The 14,730-nt window shown below is 42.1% G+C and overlaps 1 protein-coding gene and 1 long non-coding RNA gene across 5 annotated transcripts in view; one reads left to right on the top strand and one right to left on the bottom strand.

The window, feature by feature from the left end:
* The window catches only part of LOC142665642 (uncharacterized), a 299,137-nt gene that overhangs the window by 18,778 nt on the left and 265,629 nt on the right, over positions 1-14,730 (bottom strand). For 2 of the 3 annotated variants that reach the window (XR_012851532.1, XR_012851531.1), the window contains 4 exons: positions 9,234-9,361; positions 8,770-9,000; positions 8,091-8,134; positions 1,826-1,972 (listed from right to left, as the gene is read on the bottom strand). This is a non-coding gene — a long non-coding RNA (uncharacterized LOC142665642). The remainder of the gene's footprint in view (positions 1-1,825; positions 1,973-8,090; positions 8,135-8,769; positions 9,001-9,233; positions 9,362-14,730) is intronic. The other variant, XR_012851533.1, reaches the window with a different exon arrangement.
* The window catches only part of CDH4 (cadherin 4), a 537,863-nt gene that overhangs the window by 324,325 nt on the left and 198,808 nt on the right, over positions 1-14,730 (top strand). The gene's annotated exons all lie outside the window — the stretch shown is intronic.

The raw sequence follows: 14,730 nt of genomic DNA, 5'->3' as shown, positions 1-14,730 counted from the left end.
GCATATATCTATATACTGATAGTAATGTACTGGTATATATCTATATACTGATAGTAATGTACCGGCATATATCTATATACTGATAGTAATGTACTGGTATATATCTATATGCCAGTACATTAGTCTGTGTACTGATAGTACACAGGCAGTTGTTAGGGCACACCTCAGTATGCCCTAACAGGGAATATGGTCAGACAGCCCTGGGGTCCTTCAATGGACCCTGGGCTGTCTTCCCATACCAGGTATAGCCATTGTTCGCGTCACAGGGATTTCCTGTGACGCGATCAAAGGGGTGACCCCCTTCTCATTTTCGCTTTGAATGCCGCGATCAGCTTTGATCGTGGCATTCAAGGGGTTAACGGCGGAGAGGTTTTTCTTTTCTCCGCCGTTAGAGCGTGGCTGCAGCCGTGCATTACAGCCGTTAAAGCTGCTGCCCCGCTCATCGTGCGCCAAGTACCCGCCGCTCAGGACGAGTATTGTCATCCTGTGTCGGCAACCAGTTAAACAATTTACCTATGTTTGTACAGATTTACATGACATGTCTATTTCTATATTAAAAAACTAAGCTACAGTACTTCCAAAATCTTATTCGTTGTCCTTGGAAACAGACTGCGGTTTGCTGTCAGTCATGTGATCTAGCCATTTGACTGGTGTGAATTAGTAAGTTATCCAATTTCCTATTACATGCTGTTAGTGCAGGTTATTGCAAATTAATTAAACCCCCCCCCCCCCCTAGGTCTCATGCATCAGCTCAGTCTCCGTAATCAGTCCGAAAAACAAAAATCAAAAAGATCTTATTCAATACATAAAGTTGTAGGCGTTGTCTCGTCACAGACCCCCGGCAGGCAACTGATTGTGTCATGGGAAGCCGTAGCCAACGACTGGTTTATACCGGCTCTCCACTCTAGCTTATAAGAGGGTGGTCCCCGAGTGGGACACCCTCTGTAAAGTTCATATTCCCCAAAAGGACATATAGAAAGGGGTTGCCCTTATGTTCTTAAAGTAATAAACATATTTCCCCACAAATAAGTTAGGCAGTAAATCTATAACTAATGATGAAATGTATTTTTGTGGGATAATTGGTCCACTTAACACTGTACTGATCTTCTTTGAACACTTCTGCATAATACATTTCATTGTTAGGCTGATAACCTTTAGTTACACCATTTACTTGCTTCTATGACATATTTGCGCACACAGCAAATTACTACATGCATTAAAATAAATGTCAACTATAGGCTGTACTCAGTTTCACTGGGATCCCAATTCATCACCATCATCACCATCTGGTATCTAAAAGAAGCACGGAATAGGTGCAATAATGTAACAGATCGTTAATCCATTTATAATAAAAAATATTCCTTAATGAGCAATTAATCAATTATTGATCATCAATAGCCGAATAATGTGTAATAAACCAAATGTGATTATGAATAAAAAATAGATAAATTGTACCGGATAGTCTCTTCCAGTGCTAATAGTTCACTAAGCTGTAAATGAATAGAAAGTTTAAAGGGGTTGTCTGGTATTAGAAAACAGCGCCACTCTTGCCCATGGGCTGTGTCTAGTATTGCAGCTACGAATGAATGTGGATGAGCTGCAATACCAGACAGAGCGCATAGAAAAGAGTGGTGCTTATACTTACTATGTAGTCTCATTGCAAAACTTTGTAGAGGAATTATAATTTCAGCTCTTAGGAAGGTAAGCAAGTGATGTAGTCAAGCTATGGGGGTGAGGTGCATTAGGTTATTTGGTCGTAAAGGAAGAAACATTAGTAGCAAGAAGACGGAGGTTATATGGCCACCGGTTACTGGTATGACCTCACCTTGAGTAATTTGTAGTTCTGGAGACCCTCTCTCAAGAAAGACATCAACATGTATATTTCAGCAAATCTGTGTATTGTCCGCAAAATAACAATTCTGGAGCATCTTTTCTTAGAACTCAATGTTGTGCTGTTCCTCTGTTATTCCTCCTAGAAATGTATAAATACATTGAAAACTGGGTGTTACCAGTTTGGGGGTGTCATTACAGACAGGCAATGTCTTATCAGTCCACCCACAGTATCAGGCCCCCCCATTATAAAACATGGGAGCAGGGTCCGTAAAAAAATAAAATAAAAAAAAATGTCCTACTTTCTACAGCCTGGACACCTTTCTGTAAATATGTGCCCTAGGAACAATGGATCAGTATTTTGAACCGCAATTGCAAACACATATACATAGGGGTAAGTACCTTTAGTCCCCAGAATGCTTTGCCAGTGCAGAACAACTTGCCTTGATTGTTTACCCCTAGTTGATCATAGAGAAATTTTCCGTCACAGGCTTGTATGTCTGCTGTGCATTCGGTCATGTTAGTTGTGTTAACCCCTTCTCGACATTTGACGTATCCATACGCCAAAGTCGTTTAGGGAAAGTATGTAACGGGCTCACGGAGTGAACGCGCTCCATATGATGCCGGTGTTGGCTGTTTGTTACAGCCGACACTTCAGAGTAACGAGCGGCATCGTGCTCGATCCCGCTAGTTTAACGCGTTAAATGCTGCGGTCAATAGCGACCCCAGCATTTAAATAGTTAGAAAGAGGGGGCGACCCCCTCTAACAGATCATCTCGCCTCCAACAACACAATCGCGGGGGCGATGGCTGCCTGGGGGCCTAATGAAGGCCCCCAGGTCCAATATCTTTGTGCACCTATTAAGCCTTGCCTCCGGCTGGGTTTAATAGTTGCCTGTCAGAATCACGATATACTGCAATACATTAGTATTGCAGTTTATCGTGCAAGCGATATAACGATCGCTGGTTGAAGTCCCCTAGGGGGACTAATAAAAAAAAGAAGTAAAAATGAGTTATAAAGCTTTTGTAAAAACGTAAAAGTTAAAAAAAAAGCCCCTTTTCCCATTTTCCCCCTAGAGCATAGTAAAAAAAATAAACATAATTAGTATCGCCGTGACCGTAAAAGTCCGAACTATTACAATATATCATTATTTAACCCGCACGGAGAACGCCATAGAAAAAGAATAAAAAAATTGTAAATGCCAGAATGTCTTTTTATTGGTCACCTCATCTCCCACAAAAAAACGTAATACAAAGTGATCAAACCGTCGCATGTACCCCAAAATGGTATTAAAAACTACAGCTTATCCCGCAAAAAATAAGACCTCTTAAACAACGAAAAAATAAAAAAATGATGGCTCTCGGAATTTGGCGACACAAAATACATTTTCTTTTTTACACTTAGTTTTTTACTTGTAAAAGTAGTCAAATATAGAAAAAACTATATATTTGGTATCGCCGTAATCGTATTGACCCGCAGAATAAAGTTAACATGTTTTAATTGCACAGTGAATTCTGTAAAAACGGCGCGCAAAAAACCATGGAGGAATCGCTGTTTTGTTTTTTTCTCACTTTCTACCCCACAAATCATTTTTTTCCCTTTTCCTAGTACATTATATGCCAAAATAAATGGTGCTACGAAAAACTACAACTCGTCCCGCAAAAATCAAGCCCTCATAGTACTATATCGACGGAAAAATAAAGAAGTTCTGGCTTTTGGAAGGGGAGGAGGAAAAAATGAAAATCTGAAAAAGGGCTGCGGCGGGAAGGGGTTAATCCAGAGTTATAAATGTATTAGTCGTGTCACTTTCAACCAGTTCTATTCCTAATTCCTTTGTTTTCTTGAAGGTATCCAGATCTACACGGATTTTATTTATGCGGATCCATTTCTACATACTCCTTATAACTTGTGTCTCACGTGAAAGCACAGATTATTATATCCATTGCCTTCCTTACCGCGGCTGCTGCTGTAGAGTTCATTAGGCACACAAAAGTTTTTCCTTAATGTGTGCTTTAATGCGCTCAGATTTAAGGTTCCGTCCTGTGTGCGTGTGTACCAATAATAGTGATGGTTTTGGACAAGTTTTGGTGCCCAGAATATAGCCTGCCAGTCGGGGTAGCAAAGTTCTTGATGGGAGCATCTGTCCTGCTCTCTCCATCCTTTTCTGAAAGACAGCAGTCCTTGGCAGACTCAGACTGGCAGAAAGACCGCAAACCATGGCAGCAGCTGGCCTAATGTAATGCTGCCTGGTGATTAGCTGCAAACAGCTGGGAGTTCCTTTGGCAACAGTGGGCGGCCAGTTCATTCTTTACTCATGAAAATCACATTCGGTAATCTGGACAAGATGTTATGTTGTGAAACAATAAATGACTGAGTCCGTTTCAATGTTTGGAGCATTGGCCTGAGAAGCTCAAATCAGAGGCCATGAATCGTGACCAGTTGGATCCTTACATGTTCAACTGGCTTTTCAATAGTGTCCCCAGGCTAATAATAAAACCAAAGCTGTAGTGCAGAGCATTTCATGAAAAGATGCTCATCGCAAATGCATAAATGGCTGCCCCATTTCTCATGCACCTGGCCATAATACGGATCAATGTTGTACAGATGCCTAATATAGTACCCATAGAAAGCTATGGTGCTATGCTGTACCTCCACGTGCCTCTGATTTCATATGGAGGAACACAGATCTTTACTCAGCGATTCATACAGAACTTATGAGAAAACGAAAAATTGCTCCATTCCTTCATATGTTACATTCCATGGTGAAGACCGGTGTGTCTCCATATGAAATCAGAATATGGCGCCATACAGAGACACCATATGGCGGCACAGTGTTTAACCACAAGGACTCTATGCTGCTGCACAGGCTTTGAGCACGTGCCTCTCGTGTGAATCAGCGCATTCTGTCCTGGGACATGGCCTATCCCAGCAGAAATTATTTATTACAGATTTGCTGCATTCAGTAAGACATTTTTGTGCAAATTGGCGCAGGGGAAGGAATTCACAAATTGACTTCCTACGGCAGAAGTGTCAGGATTGTGGAGAAGGTAAGTGCTGTACTGACAGGGGGTAAAGTGGCTTGTACTGGAGACCCTAGCACTAGTACTGGAGTTACTGTAGCAGTCAATATATTTGCAGTTGCGGAGGATGGGCTGTAATAAATGATTAAATAGGATAATAAAAGAAATAGGTTTATTCAACGTTTTTTGTAGATTATCTGTCAAATGGTGTTGAAAATTGAGCCTATGCTTTTAATAAAGTTGCTAACTTCTATTGAATACAATCTCATTTGTGGACGGTTTGGCACATCAATCATAATGTCATTGATTGGCTGGAGAGCCGGCTCTCGTTCCCTTTTGTTAAGTAGCATTCTTCTTCTTCTTCATTGGAAAACAATTCATCACTTTATCACTATTATAGACTCGTCAGTATCACGCTTGTCACATTCACACCTCAGATCTTGACCTGACCCATTATAAATGTAAATCTTGTAGGGTGTTCGTTGTGATCATGGCTATGGAATAATTAAGCAGATGGAATAATTCAACCACATGGGCTGCTTAGGTTTAACTTGGGGGTTTAGGGTGCCATAATAAATGAAATACAATTCAATTTTGAGTTGACGTTGGATGTGTCACTTTTCCGTTTTCTGCGAGTTCCTGTCAAGTGGTTTACATTTGAATACTGTGCAAAGACGTATGTAAACTGGAATCAGAGATTCGGAGCAGTCAGATACCCCTTTTGAGTACACAGCAGACCACTGATGCCCGAGAGGTACCTGGTGGAGCAAGTTTGTACTCCCTAGTAATCTCTGTAAATAATACAGGTTGTATATTTGGTAATGTGTCATGGAAGGCATGAAAAATGCGGAGCTCAGGAAGTTGGGTCCTCATCTAATACCATAAATGAGCAATATTTCCATATATAATTTTCTTGTTGAAATAAGTGAGGGATCACAGTATGAACCAGGTGCATTTTTTTTTTTTAAATTCCACAATTGGTATTGAATGGGGGTAGAAAGATGGAGACCTGATATGTGCTCAAAGGTGTTGTCACTTGACTTTCTCCAGAAATCCATGGAGAGAGTCATAGCTATTCTGGCTTAGACAGAAGACCAAACCAGACTAGGAGAGGTTTGTATGAAGTATCACTGGTCCTACATTGCACTCAATGCAATTTCAGGGTTTTCCATCAATTTGGAGACTTATTGTTCATCTGAAGATACAAAAAATTGTCTTCAAACTATATAAGTGATCATGCACAGGGCAGTCTTTGCACAAGTACCAATGACACAGTATAGACAGCATATACAGAGGGGCACAGAGAACATGTTAGGGGCTTATCAGCAATCAATGTGCCGCTGCGTGGTGCCCCCGAAAGTCCTCATATTTTCATGGAGATTGTGCCTTTGTATTTAACCTGAGGCACACAAAGCTTCGGTATGGGCCCATAGTAGACTATGGGTTTCACGATACCGATCCAAACAAAGTGAGTCCATAATACGCCCTTGTGCATAAGTCCTAAGATACAGGTTTGAGATGAACGCCATTGACTGTAGTAGCACATCTGATGAGTCTATGATATTTTGCAGGTCATTTGCATAATATTGCCCATATGTAAATAAATGTGAGAGATTGGATACAGCTTATCTGAACACATAATGATTGTGGTGACCTGTCGCATAACCTCTCAAAGTTACCATACAGTCATATGTGGGGATTAGGTGACCCGACCTACACAATATTGTCACCCACTATCTCTTGGACATAACCAGAATGCATCAGATGTTGGCTGAACTGGGGCCATGTTCTGGATGGATGAAAGCAATTTTGTTCTGCATTTAAATCAAGTTCATGTTCTGCTCTGCCTCATACAATTCGCCCTAGAAGCTCCATGCTCCACAGAGCAACCTTAATTTAAATTATTTTGCCGGAATAATAAAAATAATATTCCAGATAAATGGCTTGAATGAACAAACCAACCCGTAATATCTGTTTTAAAGAAAGTGTTAATTAAATTTCACTTTGGACAAGTATGACAATCCTGACCGGTGCAAAAACCTAGAGGTGTATTTTATATTTAGGTGTTATATACAAATTCTTGTGTTCCAGGATTTACTTTTATCCATTCTGCCTCTACTTTGAGGTGTGATTAAACTAGTTTGAAGCGTGAAACCAACCACATGTTTTTACAGATTAGTATGTATGTGTAGATTAAATGCTATTACTTAGTGAACTGTAAGGCTGGGTTCACACGACCTATTTTCAGGCGTAAACGAGGCGTATTATGCCTCATTTTGCGCCTGAAAATAGGGCTACAATACGTCTGCAAACATCTGCCCATTCATTTGAATGGGTTTGCCGACGTACTGTGCAGACGACCTGTAATTTACGCGTCGTCATTTGACAGCTGTCAAACGACGACGCGTAAATTGACTGCCTCAGCAAAGAAGTGCAGGACACTTCTTTGCAACGTAATTTGAGCCGTTCTTCATTGAACTCAATGAAGAGCAGCTCAAGATATACGAGCGTCACAGACGCCTTGCATATTACGAGGAGGAGCATTTACGGCTGAAACGACGCAGCTGTTTTTTTCTGAAAACAGTCTGTCATTTCAGCTGTAAATGACAGCTAGCGTGTGAACATACCCTAATTGTGTTTTACAGGTTGTGGCAGTGGACATTGTGCCCTGGACTCTGAATACTGCCTCTCAGTTCTTGAGTAAGGCCACATGCATACAATAGAGCTGCGGGCACAGAGGCGGCATGTTTGCTCCATAGTTCTCAGCCGTAGGCCCCATGCACACGACACTAGTTTTGCTGCATTATTACGGACCCATTAATTTCTATTGCCTACGGACACCTTTCCGTATATTTACTGATGTGTGCCAATGCCGTAGAAATGAACCGCAACATATAGACCATGTCCTATTCTTGTTCACAATCGGGACAAGGACTGGCCCATAGAAGTCTATAGGACTTCCGCAATTGAGGACAGCTACAGATGTATATCCATAGCCCTTACAGGGGTAAATCAAAAGCTCCTATTCTTTTGGATGTGCTGCCTGAATCGCCGTTGATTGTCATTGCATGGGACGGTTGGATCCAGTCCTGTTGGGCTTGCACCCATATCTCTTTCATTCATCCTGGTGCTGTAATCTTCCTGGTTCTATTGGTATATCCATAGCAGTCTGATCTGTATTTGCGGACATTGTGTGCATGAGGCCTTAGGCACTGCATGTGCTGCTGTATGGCGTCTTACCTAGAAGCAATGCCTCTGGGGAGAATACTTCCATAATGCTGCATCTGATATAGGAAAAAAAAAATATTTCTGTCAGATTTATACAGAGGTACAGTACGGCCCGTAGACTTCTATAGGCTTTATTATGGATCTGTGTATTATGGCTATATAGCCCCAAATAATTGCATCCCTACTACAAGTGTAGCGGATTTCTGCAGCAAATCAAAAAAGCCACAGAAAAATCCACAGTGGTAAATCCAAACCAAATCGTGCAGCTTTTGGCCCAGATTCAATGGGGAAATTCAGTCACAGAGACGTTCACTTTTGGCAGCAGAAATTGAAGTGCTGCAGATATAAAAATACAGACCACAGGTGAATTTCTGGGCTGAAAATTTCCATAGAATGTGAATGAGACTTATGCAAAGCTCATTTACTTTGCTGCTAATCTTTTCCGTCTGGAAATCCGGATGGACAATCCAAGGCACATCCGCTATGTGTAAATGTAGACTTAACATTGATATAAACTTGTTACAAGTGTTTCAGTGTGTTAAAAAAATGTGCAATTGAAAGGATATGTTCAGCTTTATGTATATATTCCATCGGATAAGCTTATAATTGTTTCAATTCCATACGGTTTCTAAAAATCACTGCTTGCTGTCAGTGAATATAAACTGTTTATATTCAGGAGCTGAAAACTTACCCCAGACTAGTCATGATTGCACTGTTGCTAGAACTGTTACAATGGATCAGTTTAGGCAATCCTCTGTGATGTAAAGAAAGCAGCGGCACACGTCTCCTTGTTCTAGATTTCAGGCTGATTGCTTTTACCTTGTAACAACCTCATAATCTGTGTGAGAAGGACTAGATCAGAACAGATCTTCAGAACGTGGATGTAAACAAGAATGTTCAGTCACTTCTAGTAAGTAGAGATCTTGAAATGGGGAAGGGGATAGAAAAAAAAGTAAATGATACATTTGTAAACTTAATATTGTAAGTTATCGTATATTTACATGTAACTAGAAAAGCCCTAAGGATTGGATTACTGGGTCAGAATACTAAGAATAGCCGTGGGCAAGGAGGTAATGACTATACAGTATTAATAGTGTGGAAAAAAACCCAGTAAATATCAGAGTAATTAAGGAATAACCTAATGTAGGGACATACCGTAGTATATTAACAGGTGCGCAGATCTTTTTTAGCAGTAAGAGCAATCCATTTTCCCGCTAGGAACATGATGTTCCCGGATCTTTAGTGACTTCTGATAAAGTGCTGCAGACTTTACATCCCACCTGCTGACAATAAAACCACTGAATTATAAGCACTGGCATCGTGTGGGCCCTGAAATATGTGCCCTCGTTCTTCACACAAATGTAAAAAGACACATTGAGACCCTTGACGTGTAGTTGATTTGGTCCAAACTTAAAGCTCCTGGGCCCCAACATTAGACTAACGTTGGACAAACTTTAACGATTTCGGCAAAACCAGCCGACTATATAATGTGTATGTGGGTGTCCCGACGCTCTCACGACAGCATAAATCAGGGGAAAGATCGGGGATCTGTTATTTCAACATGCTCAATCTTTTTTTCTAACACTGGATAAACCTCTGCCAGAGGTGTCAGGCAGCAGTTTATTGCCTTCTCTCCATTAAAAAAACAATGCACACTCTGCCGAGCTGAATGTGTATGGGCGGTCGGGAGGAATAGCATTTAGGATGAACAAGCATTTGGCCGACAATTATCAAAGGTGTGAGGCCACACTGAATAAGCTTAATTTCCTGAAACTGGAATACCCCTGTATTCTTCATGTACCCAGCAGAGCCATGTGGAGGCAGGCGAAGTCTCCATTAGAGGGAAGTCTAGGCACTCAGAGTATCACTGTATGGCGCTCGGTGCGGTGTCACAGGGGTTAGGCCATATTCACACGAACGGTTGTCAAATCGGCCGTGAACAACTTTTGCATTCATGCGGGACCTGTATTCACGGATCCCTTATAGAATTGGGTCTATTGAAGGATCCGAGAAAACATGCAAAAACAGGACGTCCTATTTTATTTACGGACTGTTCACACAGTCTGTTCAAAAAAAAACGTCCGAAGCAATGCATGATACTGTACTTCCCTATGCCTCATTTTGGAGGTACAGCAGGGCCCCCCTAGAAGTCCTATACCGGCTACATAGAACTCGAAGGTTGAATAGCGCCATAAAAGGTTTGTGTGCATGGGCCCTCGGACGTTACTTTTAATTCACAACTAGAGTCCCTGAGCTCCAGGTACATGGAGGCGCATGCAGACAGATGTATGATTTATCTCTAGAGAAGCGGCGAAAAAAATAACAGCGCGGTTACCGAGTGTCATTGTTTTCTTGAAATTTATATCTCCGGGTATGTGCGTTCCCTGCCTGGACATTTTACCGATGTCCTGAATCTCTGGTGTTACTGATTGACTGCACCGTGCAGAGAACTGAGAGCATAATTCACATCCTCCTCATCCTTATCTCCCGCTTACCCCGAGCAAAATTCTCTCCACCCGCTAACTTATTTAAGCATTTTGCTCAAAAGTGGTCTGCTGGAAGTCAGGTGATAATGGTGGATTTATGTTTAAGCCTTGTATTATCAAAACTATATATAGGCAACGCTGTAAGTGAAGGTGAGATGAAGAATATTTCATCTTTTAAATGCCCTCTGCTCTTTTCGTGTTTTATCCATAATCTTTGTCTCTGGTTTAGATCAGACATTAACCTTGTCAGTGCCTGATGTCCCCTCAGCAAAGCCGCTCCATCATGGCCAGGACATATTGTACTTTTTTTGAAGGGGCACAAAGCTCACTCTTTATGATGACAGCATTGAGTACAGTGCAACATGAAGTAAGCATACTGTAGGGATCAGACTGTTGATACAGATCATATTGACAGAGAATGATAAGGTTTAAAAGCCAGAATGATAAGTCCATCCAGAGGAGGGGATTTGCATTTGTAGGTACCTTGGCAATAACAAAATGGTTCCGATTGTAAGCAATAATTGTTACGTCTATGGCCAGCTTAAAGAGGCTCTGTCACCACATTATAAGTGCCCTATCTCTTACATAATCTGATCGGCGCTGTAATGTAGATTAAAGCAGTGTTTTTATTTAGAAAAACGATTTTCACCAAGTTAGGAGCGATTTTAGCTGTATGCTAATGACTTTCTTAATGCCCAACTGGGCGTGTTTTTACTTTTGACCAAGTGGGCGTTGTACAGAGGAGTGTATGACGCTGACCAATCAGCGTCATACACGTCTCTCCATTCATTTACACAGCACATAGTGTTCTAGCTAGATCACTATGTGCAGTCACATACACACACATTAATGTTACTCAAGTGTCCTGACAGTGAATAGACATCACCTCCAGGCAGGACGGGATGTCTAGTCACAATCCCGACACTTCGGTAACTTACAGCACATCGAGATCACATTGTGCTGTCATTTACAGAGTGATCTCGCGAGATTAAGCTTGCTGTGCTGTAAGTCCCACATAAATGTTAGCGAAGTGTCGGGATTGTGAATAGACATTGCGTCCTGGCTGAAGGTGATGTCTATTCACTGTCAAGACACTTTAGTAACGTGTGTGTGTGTGTGTGTGTGTGTGTGTGTGTGTGGCTGCACATAGTGAACAACGCAGGATCACTATGTGCTGATTACATGAATGGAGAGAAGTGTATGACGCTGATTGGTCAGAGTCATACACTTCTCTTTACAACGCACACTTGGTCAAAAGTAAAAACACGCCCAGTTGGGCATTAAGAAAGTCATTAGCATAAAGCTAAAATCGCTCATATCTTGGTGAAAATAAATAGTTTTTCTAAATAAAAAAACACTTGTTACCTACATTACAGCGCCGATCACATTACGTAGGCGATAGGGCACTTATAATGTGGTGACAGAGTCTCTTTAAAGTGAATGTCCACCTTTTTAACATAGTCATTTTTCTGGTCCAATATTCTGAGGTGATTTGGTTTCTTAATAGGTAGCTAAACTTTCAAAACACTTTTGACATGTCATCGTGACATGTCAGAAGCTTTGATTGTTGGAGTTCCGAGCACTGAGCCCCCTACCGATAGATAAAACTAAGCGGCAGAAGCACTCGGAGTACAGTGCTGCTTAGTTTCTGATCGGTTTAACTCGGAAAGCCGAGCAAGTGGTTGTGTACAGCTTAGACTTTCTATGGAGTCCGTACACCGCTCGATCGGCTTTCCGAGAAAAAAATGATCAGAAACTAAGCGGCACATTGCTCACATGTTGCGCTTCTGCTGCTTTGTTTTAGAGGTTGGTGGTGGTCTCAGTGCTAGGACCTTCACCAATCAAAACTTCTGACATGTCACCATGACGTGAAAACTTTTTCGAAGTTTCCTAACCCTTTACTATATCTTTTTACAGATCAGAGGTTTGATTTTCTGATACAAGCAGCAAATCCCCTGTATAGACAGTGATAGATGATAAAATTCTATCCACCTGCAGCCACAACTAGGGGACCTCAGCATGTGTTATTATAGCGTTTAATGCGTACATCGTATACAGTAAGCGCCCTCTAGTGGTGGCAGAACTCTAATCGATATAGTTATGCAGGTTAAATACAGAGCTATATACATACAATAGATTAAGAAATTAATCAGAACAGAATTTGGTCCTATTTAGGAAAAAAAACTAAACTGATCATGGGCTAACCTAGGAGAGGGTGTTAGTGATCAACTACAATCAATGACAAAGAACAGGAGTCATTATGGTAAAGTTTGACCTACATGTTCTCAAAACAGGATAGCAATGAAATAAAAGTCGCTAAGTGTAAGTACGCCGTTGGCATTCCTAAAAGACTATATATGGATTTGCTTAAATGGCAATTCCCTAATTGTGTTTTTATCAGAATAGCTCTCCTTTAGGCCTCATGCACACGAACGTATATTTTTTTTTCCTCCCATAAATACTGGCGTAAATACGGGTCCTTTGTCACACGTATTCGACCCATATTCCACCAGTATTTACGGACCCGTGCCCGTGAATACGGGTCCGGTGTCACCAGTATTCCACCCGTACTTACGGACCCGTTTTCGGCAGTGATTGAAAGTAAAAGAAGTTCATACGTACCGTTGTCTTGGTGACGCATCCCTCTTGACCTCCAGTCCGACCTCCCATGATGACGCGGCAGTCCGTGTGACCGCTGCAGCCTGTGATTGGCTGCAGCGGTCACATGGGGTGAAACATCGTCCCGGGAGGCCAGACTGGAGGAAGAAGCAGGTAAGTTAACGTTTAATACTATTCACTCCAGCGGTAGTCACTGTCCCGGGTGCTGAAAGAGTTACTGCAGTTAACTCTTTCAGCACCCTGGACAGTGACTATCCCCCGACGTCGCCTAGCAACGCTCCCGTAATTACAGGTGCACACACGTAGCCACCCGTAATTACGGGAGCCCCATAGACTTATATGGGCCTGCCCGTGCCGTTATTATGGCCTGAAATAGAACATGTTGCATATTTTTCAACGGCACGGGCACCTTCCCGTAAGCATACGGGAAGGTACCCGTGGCCAATAGAAGTCTATGGGCCCTTAGAATGCTAAAAAGCAAGTGGAGGAGGAGCTTACGGAGGACGGATTTATTATTCCTTTTTAATGCGAGCTGTATAAATTCCTATATAGTGAGCTCCCCCTAGTGGTGGCTTCAGGCAACAAAGACATTGATCATTTAGCTTTATAGCTGCGCACTGGGAAGAAGGGAATTTTGAGCTGTATCAGGAAAAACAGCCCCAACCCCTGGAAGAACCAGGAGTGGCTAAACAGACCAAAACGAGTAATCCCCGGCCACGGATTAGGGATTCCTGTAGGGGACGGCTCCAGGAGAAGTCCCTCACTTCACTGTCCATATATGGAGCGGCTGCCCCATCGTCAGCCGCTGTGTCCGGGGATTCAGTTTCAGGAGTAGGGGACCGCTCCTGGAGAGTAATCCCCGGCCACGGATTAGGGATTCCGCTCCTCCTCCTCCTCACATGCACTTCAGTGCGGGAGCTCCAAGAGTGAAGAAGGAGGAGGAGGAGGCATGGACGACGAGAGGAGGACGAGGGGGCGTTTGCTAAGATTGATGACGCTCCGTGTCTTTGCTCAACCAGCACTTCCTGTTGTGTAAAGACACGGCGCGTCATCAACTACATCTACAGGCGGCGGGACCAGAGGAGGGAGGAGGAGCTCTGAAGAGCTCATGAAACATCCGCCCGGCCCACTGCCTGGAAATGTAGTTGATGATGCGCCGTGCCTTTCTCAGCCGGAAGTGCTGGCTGGGCAAAGATACGGTACCTCACAGGAAATAAAACATTTACCCTGGGTGTGGTCACGTGACGGCAGATCAGAACAGGAGAACACTGGCACAGGTAAGTACACACTATATTAGAAATGTAATTAAATATGACTAAGTTAAAATTGAAATAAAATTTATTCCCGGACAACCCCTTTAAGTGTCTTGTCCATAATTTGTGATAAAGAACCTGAACAGATAATTGTATGAAAAGTTACTAAAAATCTACGGTACAGATAACAATGACCAATTACTATATATTTCTGGTTAATCGCGGATCAATGTTTCATTAGAATGACATTTACATTTTTTTATTTTTTGCTGCTTATAATTTGTCATTTTTATA

Source organism: Rhinoderma darwinii, chromosome 13 (genome assembly GCF_050947455.1).
Source record: "Rhinoderma darwinii isolate aRhiDar2 chromosome 13, aRhiDar2.hap1, whole genome shotgun sequence".
Taxonomy (NCBI): domain Eukaryota; kingdom Metazoa; phylum Chordata; class Amphibia; order Anura; family Rhinodermatidae; genus Rhinoderma; species Rhinoderma darwinii.
This window is presented reverse-complemented; position numbering and strand designations above follow the sequence as displayed.